General features: G+C 42.5%; 1 pseudogene; it reads left to right on the plus strand.

Moving 5' to 3' along the window:
- Positions 1 to 482: 482 nt before the first annotated feature.
- LOC126537214 (U2 spliceosomal RNA) lies at positions 483 to 658 on the plus strand (annotated as a pseudogene).
- The last annotated feature ends 9,963 nt before the right edge of the window (positions 659 to 10,621 follow it).

The following is a 10,621-nucleotide window of genomic DNA, read 5'->3' on the forward strand; positions in this document are numbered from 1 at the left end:
GTCGAAATTTTTTTTTCAGGCTCCCCAATTTGCCATAACTGCCATAACTGACAAATAACGAAAGAGTTCAGTCGTCATTTAGGACGGTGCATGATGTTGCTAGTAGAAGAATTCCAACGGACATGTTTAACAGAGCGTAGATAAATTGTCGATCACTTTGATTGATTTCTATAGGCGCGGTAACGACAGATGCAAAAAATCATGAGCCATTCCGCTCTGTGCGGGTTGGTGACCCGAAAAGCTGTTTAGCATACGACATAGAGGTGACACGGAATTTTTAAAATATGTACGTACTCATTTCCCGTTATTTTTTATATATATTCGCGTGGACGATGGGACCGCCGTCCCGAGAAGCCGGAGGAAACTGGACACGCGTTAAGTTTCGACGGGACCGCCTCCGCGGGAGAGTGAAATGAAAGGAAAGGAGATGCGCAGGCGCTTGGAACTCTGACAAAGAGAGGGCGTTGCGAACGTAGACGTGGATGACGTGGGTCAAATTGTAGTATCTGTTTTTATCAGCTCAATATCTGATACGGGTTGTATTTGGACCCAAAATATTAAACTTATTTTTGCCTGCTGGCTGAGTGCTTGAAGCCTGCTACACCTCCGCGGCGAGTCGGCCCGGCATCGCACTACCTTCGGGATCGGTCCACGGTTTTTAGTCTACGCACGTCAATCCGCTGGAGACCAGCCACGTACAGCTTCCCCGTAAACTGCGTTCCAAGCTATACCGTTCCTGTTGCCTCATGAAATGTCTTTATTCGACCAGCAGATAGAGAGCAAAATTTAACGTCTCCGTAAAACCAGGGCCAACTGGAGAACGGAACTGGAGCACTCACTGACGTAAAAAAAGCACGGCGCTCAAAAAAAGAAAAGAGTAGAGCGCGACAATTTACGTAGAGAAAAGAAGACTCGCTCTACTCGGCTACTTTGCTCTAGCATGACCACGGGTGTGAAGACATTACAGCCAATGCGATTCTGATTAAATCTGGTTGGCAAACTTGTGGTGGTTTCAGTTGTAAGTTCAGCATGGTGGATATCAAAAAAAGAAATAATGTAGATTAGTGGAGCCCGATAAGGACAGCTGATATGTCAAATGAATTGGCTTCTTTTTCTTTCATTTTTAATCACCAGTTTCGTGCTTTTGGGTATTATCACGACAACCGGTTCGTTTTCTTGTTAAAGTTAAACGTTTAAAGCTGTGAGAATGCCTTGATTCCCAATCAGCATAATGAGAACTTGGACGCAAGAAAACGAAGTGTTCACCTCTCAACTGCCGGTTACAAAGGAAGTACTCGCCCTCACATAATTAAAAGTTTCTTGGGCAATGCGAGTAAGAAAGAAAAAAAAACTTGTTGCCATTTAATTTCCGCAATAACAAGTCGTAATCACCGTGCTCACTCGGCGCGTGACAAAAAAAGAGGGGGGAGGAGGTGCCATCACAACTGCCTGCAACTTCATTTGTTTTCCAGCAATCAGCGAGAGCAGTTACTGCCGCTGAAGCACTAGAAAGTTCCAGAAGTACTGTCAGCACATGCTCCAGCATTTTTAAACCATAAAAGCTTCTCGAATGGAGCTAGCTACCTGAGCACTTGGAACGTTCTCGTAGCCTCCAACAAAGCGCGTTTACCCTGGTTATACCCGATGTCCTCAATTACTTTCAGAAATTAAGTTTGTAGATGGACAAGCTGTTGCACCGGCGCATATAATTGCAATCAACGGCTTTGTTCTCCGAGCGGGCCAGCCATCTTACTTTCCCATTCACAGCTTCGCTATTTGCCTGGAAGTCGCTTGCTATTCTAAGCTTTATTCACTTCACACACCTCCTACTCCGCGCATACAAATTGTATGAGACATCTCGTCTTGCAGTTTGCAAACTAAAACAAATGCCAATGACACACAATGCGAATTTGAGAACAAAGAGAGCCTCTTATATAGAAAGGAGAGACGTTTATTCGTCCTGCTATTTGAGAAGGCGTGGCGTTCATAGTCTCAGGGCGATCACAAAAGTTTAATCTTGCTTTTAAACGTGATGCGTCGTAGGTCAGCCGAGCAGTGTTTTACGAGTGATGAAAGCATCGGTCTTCCGGTTACACTTGCACTCAGTTGTGCGGTTTCAACTCAATAGAAAGCACTGTTTCATCTTACTCTGTCGTAAGGTTTTGTTGTACGGACACCGAACACCACCTGACATCGGACGTCGGATATATCAAGCGCTAAACAAATGCACCAACGCTAGGTACTCCAAGTAAACAACACTGTGTTTTATATTTCCACCGAAACCCTACACCGACGTTCAACGTTCTTTCAATCATTAAAAACGCCCATCTTACCCTCTGGCCATGAATGTAGGGTCGAGCGCAGTGACTCTTTCGAAGTTACAGATTGAGAAAATGAAAATGGATGAAATAATATAGGATGCAAACAGAGTCGTTTATCGGGCGCACGTGAAGAGAGAGTGCCACAGAAAATAACTGAGAAGCATCTAAGCGCGTCTCGATCATTTGATGTTCATTCACTTATCTCCATTTTTGTCTTTGAGTCGCCTGTCAGTAAATAAAGGACGCCGTAGAATTTGTGCGTCAAAGCGCCGCGAAGCCTAACGGTGACGAATTCAACGGTCTTTGATCGTGACTGCGTGGGTGGATGAGTTGTTGCCTGGAAATTATTTCACAACCTATAAAAAAGTATATTATGCTCATTGGCAAGACAAAAGCACTGGAAATGGCGATGCAGCAATCTTCAAAGCAAGCAAGCCGAATTTGGACCGCTCGCTTTAGAAGGCTTTTGTCGTCAAGCGAATCGATTATCTTTTCATGACTGAACGGAGCGGAAGTCATCGGTTATAGGCAGATTGGTCAGTGCTTTCGATTCGCATTACTTTGACGCGGTTTTTTCCTTTACGCACCACGTTCGCCACAGTGCGCAACAAAATATCTTGTCTCACATGCATTCATTCTGCCTTCATTCAGGCCTGGGTGAGCTCTCTACCCACAGACAAAACCGGGCTCGATATGTGATGACCTCGTCACCCCTTTACTGCGCTGCAGTCTCCTCCAATGCATAGTAAGTAATTAGACGTTGTTTACACTTAATAGTCACGCCAATTCTCACTTCCCTTGACCGCAATACTTTGGATATTTCTTCGCCGCATTGCGTAGCTAATTGCGACGAAGTAATTTTAAAACGCATCTACGATCTTTGTCGTTCGCACTGCATTTCACCAATTTAGCGTAGCACTACCGAGCGGTTGCACTTGTTTGTCTCATGTCCATGTGAATTGTAAAGATGTTTAAGTACGCATCTGTTTCCTATCAGCCCTTTATTTAAGAGTGTTGCGCACAGGCAGCATATCAGAATTTTTTTTTCTTGCTGAGTTTTGGTACTGAGTACAACGATTCTTGCTAAATGCTTTTGGCCAGCACTGAATGACAGGAAGCAAATGTCATTTGTTGGGCTAAAGCAGAAACACTGAACAAGGAACAAATTAGGCACGAGACTCACTTTCTTTAGAGAGCACGGTCAGAGGAGACAGGCCGTTGCAAGATCTCCGGCTGCAGCGATATCGGACACGCAAGGTAAAGCAGGTGAAGTGTACACCTCTGGTTCCCACATGACGAGAGCTATCTGTGTAAATTCCAAACAAAGCCATAAGTTGCTTGCGGTGATGCCTACCTCTAGTTTTCTGATTGGTATTTTCGCTTATTCCGGAAAAGTTCCAGTAAAATATTTATTTCATTTCGTTGATTATGATTATTCCTGATATGTTATACTAGGAATTGTTATTATGCTATGAATTTGCAAAAGAGCATTTTCATGCATTAAAGTAAAGGGTGATCTACTTGCGTTCCAGTAAAATGGGACATCGCTTTCCAGAGCAACATGTCACAGGTTTGCTGCACAATCCTTATTTTTCTTTTAGTTATTACATCACCTATTGATTTGAAGAAGGTGCTCAGATGTCTCACCGGCTGCCTTAACAACCGTCTACAGCGTATTACAAGATGGTAACGCAGTCTTGCTGTGTTTTTACACGTTGCGCATATGAATTTTTGTTCTCCCAGCTGTCTTGCTTTGGATGGCCACCAATAGCTGGCTCAGTGAACACGTAGCTAAAAGTATGTTGATGGCATTATGCAAACGAAAACTGGAAAGTTAGGTTATGTCGCATGATTTTTTTTCTCGAAGCAGTGCACTCAAAGCAGCGCTGAGACTATCCTAATACCTGTACACGATATGTCGTCTCCATGGTTTTAATGATATAACATTATACAGATGATTATATTAAAATGCGGCCTTTGCCAGTCACTGGAGGTATGTCCTCGGTGAAGCGGCTCGTGCGGTGAGGGAGGCAGAGCAGAGAATCAGGAGCCGTGTATATCTATAGAAACACATGCTGTGGCTCGAATGGCTGCGGTCGTGCGGTATCAGGCTGTAGCTCTCCCCTGCACAGCGCTGCATGAAAATAGTTGTAGTATAGCGAAGGATGTGGCTGTGTTTTGGTGGTTATATAGCGGTAGTTCTGATCAGTGAAGCAAAGGGTCTAATAGTATTTAGTAAAGGGTTTTATAGCATAGTTCTATGACATCTTATATGTAGTGATAGACATGGGGAATATTGCAGAGCACCGCCTTGTGGTATTCTTGCGGAGTCAGCTAGCCATTGTTAGCCGTGTTGGCGCATGCATCCCACTGGTGTTCGATTATATCAGGACGAGGTCCGCGCGCCTGCGTGGTTGTTGTGTGGGCAGTTCTGCGGCACTCGGTAAGCGGCATTAAAATGAAATAATGTCAATTGTGTGTTACATCTATCCTTCTTCACGCTGGAGGTAACAAATTGCAAGCTATACTCACAATATGTTGCGTGTTCATTTCATAGAAACAAGCTTTTAAATAAAGTTGTGTTTCAGTTGACCATACGTGATACTGTAGACTCGTAGTGAGTTGTAGTTAGATAGCAGCGCCAAAGAGCGGTAGATCATAATTTCATAACGACTATTCGATGACCATGCGGTAGGAGAAGTGATATTGATGTCGACAGATAATTATGGAATGATAGGATCTCTTAAGAGCATCACATTACGATCACCAAATGAAACATGAGGGCACGTGAATATATATATTGTCACGTGGTGGTGACGTTGAAGAACACAGTAGTAATACTGTGAAAGGCAAAACTAACTTTTATTGGGCGAACCTGTGCCCACAAGAACAGGCTACACTTATAGCACAACGATAGCGGCGAACACGGTCGGCGATCGTCGAAAATCTGATCAATGGGTCAAGCGCGTCGGCTTTTATACATCAATCGTCGAATGTTCCAGACTAATCGTGGGGACCCGCGTGCCTTCCACAAAGTTCTACACCATTCGCATAAGACGATGAAATCAGATAACATAGGGTTCGGCGACAACAGACAGCGGATAGAAGCATCTGTAACTTTCCAGAAACTTCGGATACATGCAGGCGCGTCCCGCGCTGTGCGATAACATTTGTCAGGCGGCGAAACGTGGTCGCCCGATAAAGATAAGTACACGTGCCAATATCTTTGCTTTTTCTCTAGCAAATAAACTCCACTTGTGCTTCTTGTTCTTCTTGATTTATAAAGGCGGAAGTTGGTAAAGAAGTGCATCTTTCAACCAGGTGTTCAATGCGTCCAGCGATTGCTGAAGAATACTTAGAAAAAGAGGACATAATATGGACTCGGAGCCTACAAAATTTTAGAACGCAACTTATTTGTAGCACGAGCTAAGGTAGTACCCCCTCCTCTACTATAGTTTTAGATGCAGAGAATAGAGTACGTATTCTACCTGATAGCCTGCAAAACTATGGTAACCTGACTAAGAATAAAGAAGCACCAATGCTGTAATAAAGCTTTTTCCTTCTTATTCTTCGATGAGTGGAAGGTCTCATAACTTTCAAGAATTTTCACTAGGACTACAGCATCATGATTTTTGGAAATCGTGCTTAGAGGTTATGTCGCAATTTCCACAGAATTTGTCTCATATACAAGGTACTAAAGGAAGGCACCAAATCAACATGCAATTCTAGTAACGTTGATCGAAGCTATTGAGAATTTTTTTTACTAGTTTATTCTCGGCGAGCGTAGTTAATGCACATAAATGAGCCAGACGAGGGATTTGTGTACATATAAACTGAAAGAAAGTAAAGAGACACACCTGCTTTACTCTAAAAAAACACATATTTAATGCAAATAACGTTTCAGAGCTGGTCATATTTCGGCCTAATTGTTCTAGAGAGGCCACTTCATCTGGCACCTTAATCGACTGTTACTCTGAAAGATAGGTTTCTGGAATATTCTGGTCCTGTTTGTTTAATCAGCTATTTAAGATGCCGATTGTATCAGCTCTCTACCTGAACGGCCTGTTTTAATAAAAGTGTGCAAACGAGGTATTCGGCCGAATAGTAAGCACAGATCACGTGCGCAAACCAAAAAAAAGCAATAATAAATAAACGTTATATCTCATGCTTAATAACTGAATAGTTAGACTTTGTAAAGGCAGCCTCGGTAAATACGTTTCTAGAGGAGCTAATAAACAATGTGATCGGTTGTTTCAAGTTACGTTGTGTCAGCATTTGGACAACAATACAATGACCGATTAACCTCGGCCATATGGCATATGCTACATCTGTTTGTTTGATTGTTTAACAGTGATTCTATGTACGTACACGCTGAAAGGCGGAGAAAACGAAGCAAAAAATTAGGAAACACTTCAATGGTGCATTCTGCTATAGCAGGCAAATAAAATTTTATATTATTATGGCTTCCCTTCTCCTAAACATTGGTTGCTGTGGAAAACTTGAGGACCAGAGTACCTCGGCTAGTTCATTCTCTATGTCCCTAAAATGCTTTAGAAATAAATTCATTAAAATAAATATATTTGTTTGTTATAGAAAACTAAAGCTCTATGCTTCCGTTTCACAAGTTTTCTGCCTTTGAATAAAGCACAAAAACGTCATCGTGCCAGCAGGGAAGACATTTTGAACGTCACTCAACAGATTTCAACGATCGCTTGGCTAGCGTTGATTACTGCGTTTTGTCCATTTACTGCGCAATAAGAAGATGTGGGCTATGATCGTTAAGTTAAAGCCGGGAGACACGTGCCGGGAAATGTGTAGCAATAATTTCAGGGAAGTACCTAGGAACGGAAAAGCGAAAGAACTGAATTTTTCGCGTTTGAGGTTAGCACAAAAGAGACAGAAGAATGCCTACATAGAAAAGGATCAAATATATTTCGTGTCAAGGAGTACTCAAAGAGTTGCCGCGGGTTCATCTCATGAAACGAGAGCAATGCAAATTAGGGCTCAAGTAAGTTGTGACGCAAGCACAATATTTCATTTCGTGATGCAGTGCCTGCGCGCATATAATGTGCAAAAATCTAAACAACTATTAGTTTCAATCCACCATGCAAAACCCCTGCTTAATCTTTTTTTTGCTTGCTTGCTAGTTATTAGACTTTCGTGCGCGTACGTCTCTATATCAGATTATTAATAGGCGCTTTCATCTGAAGATATTACGGCAAAGCCTAACTAAGCCGCAGTCTTGTAAAAAACTAAGTCCACGAAACGTAAATTTCCAATTGGAAATCGCTTTTACAAATCCAAGAATATGAAATATTTAGAGATAAGCAGGCTTATCGCTGTGTTATAAAGATGAATGCCAGATATTCCGATGACGCGGCACTTTGAAGGAACAGACACGTTTGCCTCAATTGCGCTAATAAATTAAAATCGCCGAAGAAAAGGTCGTAACGCTCATTGGCCTATTTCGCTTAACAGGGAAAAGCAACGTTCTGCACTTTATACCCGAAAATAGAAGAAAGGGCGCATTTCTTCACATCCGACGCCGGAAACATATGACGTCCCCACGTTGTTGGTTTGTCGTCTTCGATATTCGTTGGCAGGTCGCTTGTGCATACATAGAATGCTGTACCATGACCAAGAGTTGGCTCTCTTACGGATCACTTGTCAAACCGCTTTCTTTTATTTCACGTCGTCTGCCTTGACCGACACCTCATACGTCGCTTATCGCTGCCGCAGTGAATCTGCCACCCCCAAGTCGCTCACTTTTTGTACTGTGCAGCTACTGCTGTTATTCTTTCGAAGACACACGTCCCTGTGATATATCGACGAAAGTTTTTCTACGAACAAGAGAGGCGCGTATATTTGGCTTTCTGCTGATGCATCTGGAAACCCGGTCGCGGCCGCAGTACCTCGTCCATCACTACGATGGAATCCAGTAAACTCTGACGGTGACACCGGTTGAATCACAGTGAGCAACTATGACTTTATACATCAAAAAGTTGTGTCGTACTTTTCTTATGGGAAAAAAACTCGTGTGTTGGAAGTATTGTCACGTTTCTAAAGGGTAAAAAATAGAGTAAGTACGAAGCTTCTGTCTTTCATTTTTATGCGAGAATGTAAAGCACGTTTGACAATGACAGACAGTGAGGTCTAACATTTGGAGAAAAAAAATATTTATTTGGATGCTTACTTTTAATGCACCAAAGCAAAAAAGAGAAAGAAACCAAAATCTAGAGTGAGTTTTCTACAGCTCTTACTTATAGAATCATTTTCTGATAAATATTCTGTCGTCAAAAAGTTTAACTCCAGAAAGATAGTGTTAGTGAGGTGGTGCTCCTTGAACTCCCAAAATTTTGCGTATGTCCCTAAAAACAGCCGTCCCTCTTCTTCGGTTCAGTGATGACGTGCGTAAAGAGGAGGTGGAAAGGATCGTCTTCAGTTTTAAGACGGCGAAAAAAAAACAGTCTTCTATTTTCTTTGCTTGTCCGGTCAAGCGCTAAACTGGCAGGTTTATTTTATGATGCATAAATCGTCAGTTGCGAAATAGGCGGACGGATTCCATGCACGCTGATATTAAACAAATACTTGGAGGCCGCATTCATCAGGTCTTCTCGGAACGAATAATCACGTGCCTAAATGATAAAGAAATGAATTTGCTTTCGTCAAAGACAAACTTGCCTTCGTAGGGCAGGACCTGCTGCCCTGCTGACGCAGATAAGTCCCTTTGTGGAAGCGTTGGTTCCAGCCGGACGCATCCTTTGTTCGTCCATTGTTGATCACTTTTAAACTCAATCTCACTGTGAAGATTTATTCCTTGTTTAGTGAGAACGTTCATCTGGTCCCTCTGTGTTCTTGGTGAAGGCTGGCCCGTAATGCAAGCATGAACAAGCTGGCTCCAATTCAGAAACTTATGTGCTTGAGCGGCAACTGCGCTTAATGCCCAATGCAGTCTTTTGTGAAGAGAAAGCTTTCACTTCGTAAATCATTTATACGCTCACCTTCATTCTTAAGATATTTACTTAATATATGTGTAGCAGTTCACTGCAAAAAAAAAAAATTGTCGTGAAAGAAAAAGTACCGATGCTGCTTTGCAAGAAGAACCTTTAGACACTTAGGTTATATGTGCGCGTGAGAGAGAGAAAAGGAAGAACAGTGAAAAAACACAAAAGAATACAATATGGACCTTTTAATACCACACTACTCTGGGCCACGAACAATAAATTCCAAGAGAAGTAAATGAGTTCTCTTGCCGAGACCTCGTCGAAGCATACATTACAGCTTTAAACTTTCAAACTTTGTTTCTTCAGGGTGATATATCTCTGGGAGTGCGTATTGCTGCCGTGAACGAAACTCGCAAAGCTTAACACCGTCGAAGTCGTTTAGAAAAAATGGAGCGCAAACAATTTACTTAAAAGAAGTTACTTTTCACACTCCAGCAGCTATATTTTCTCACTTCATTATCCGTGCTTCTAGGTTTTCTAACGCATAAAGTTTTGCATGGTGTATGGCTCCACGCAACTGGCTGTTCCGTGTGATAAAGTGTGGCCATAACAGAAAAACCATAAATTAAGGATCACTTAATTCTTCTTTCATGTGCGTCTCGTTTGTTCTTTTATAGCAAGCACAAAATTTTTCGCCGGTATATCATAATTTATTTCAGCATTTCACTTTCTTTTTTTCTGCGGAAGTCGATACGGCGCTTTGTATGCGCACTGCAGTCCCGTTGTTCCCTTTGTCGTAAACAATAGCCAACATGGCGCGAAAATATGTCATTATGCAGTGTAGATCAAGTGTACTCATGTGTCAAGCCAGTTGATTTCGTGCATGGGCACTAGAGCAGCTTTACTGGTATTGCAAAGCTCGTTTAGAAGGGAGTTCTTCGCCACATTTTTTAGCTACATTAACAAATTAAGCATGCATCTGGTTCGTCTAAGAGATAACTTCATAGCCTCCCAGGATGGACCGAGCATTTTAAACAGAAACTAACAGCTGCGCACTGACACCACTGCAAGATTACCAAATGGTTGTGGCCTAGGGGCACGTGAAGCTCAGCATACTGTTCTCATGCGCTTTATGAACGCTACGCTGATGGCACAGTGAATTCGACTTCACAAACCTTTCAATTCCTACCAGTGGGGTCCTATTGAACCCTACAGCACGGGAGTTTTTTAGAGGTGAGCCATCAGAGCGCCTTCTCCGAACAGGCAAGCTGCAGACACAGTTGACGACGACCTCGTCGTGCTTCGCAGCGCGGAGAGACCACTTTTTCTGACCTGACAAAATGCAGAATGCACTGT

The sequence above is a fragment of the Dermacentor andersoni genome, chromosome 4 (assembly GCF_023375885.2).
Source record: "Dermacentor andersoni chromosome 4, qqDerAnde1_hic_scaffold, whole genome shotgun sequence".
NCBI classification, from domain to species: domain Eukaryota; kingdom Metazoa; phylum Arthropoda; class Arachnida; order Ixodida; family Ixodidae; genus Dermacentor; species Dermacentor andersoni.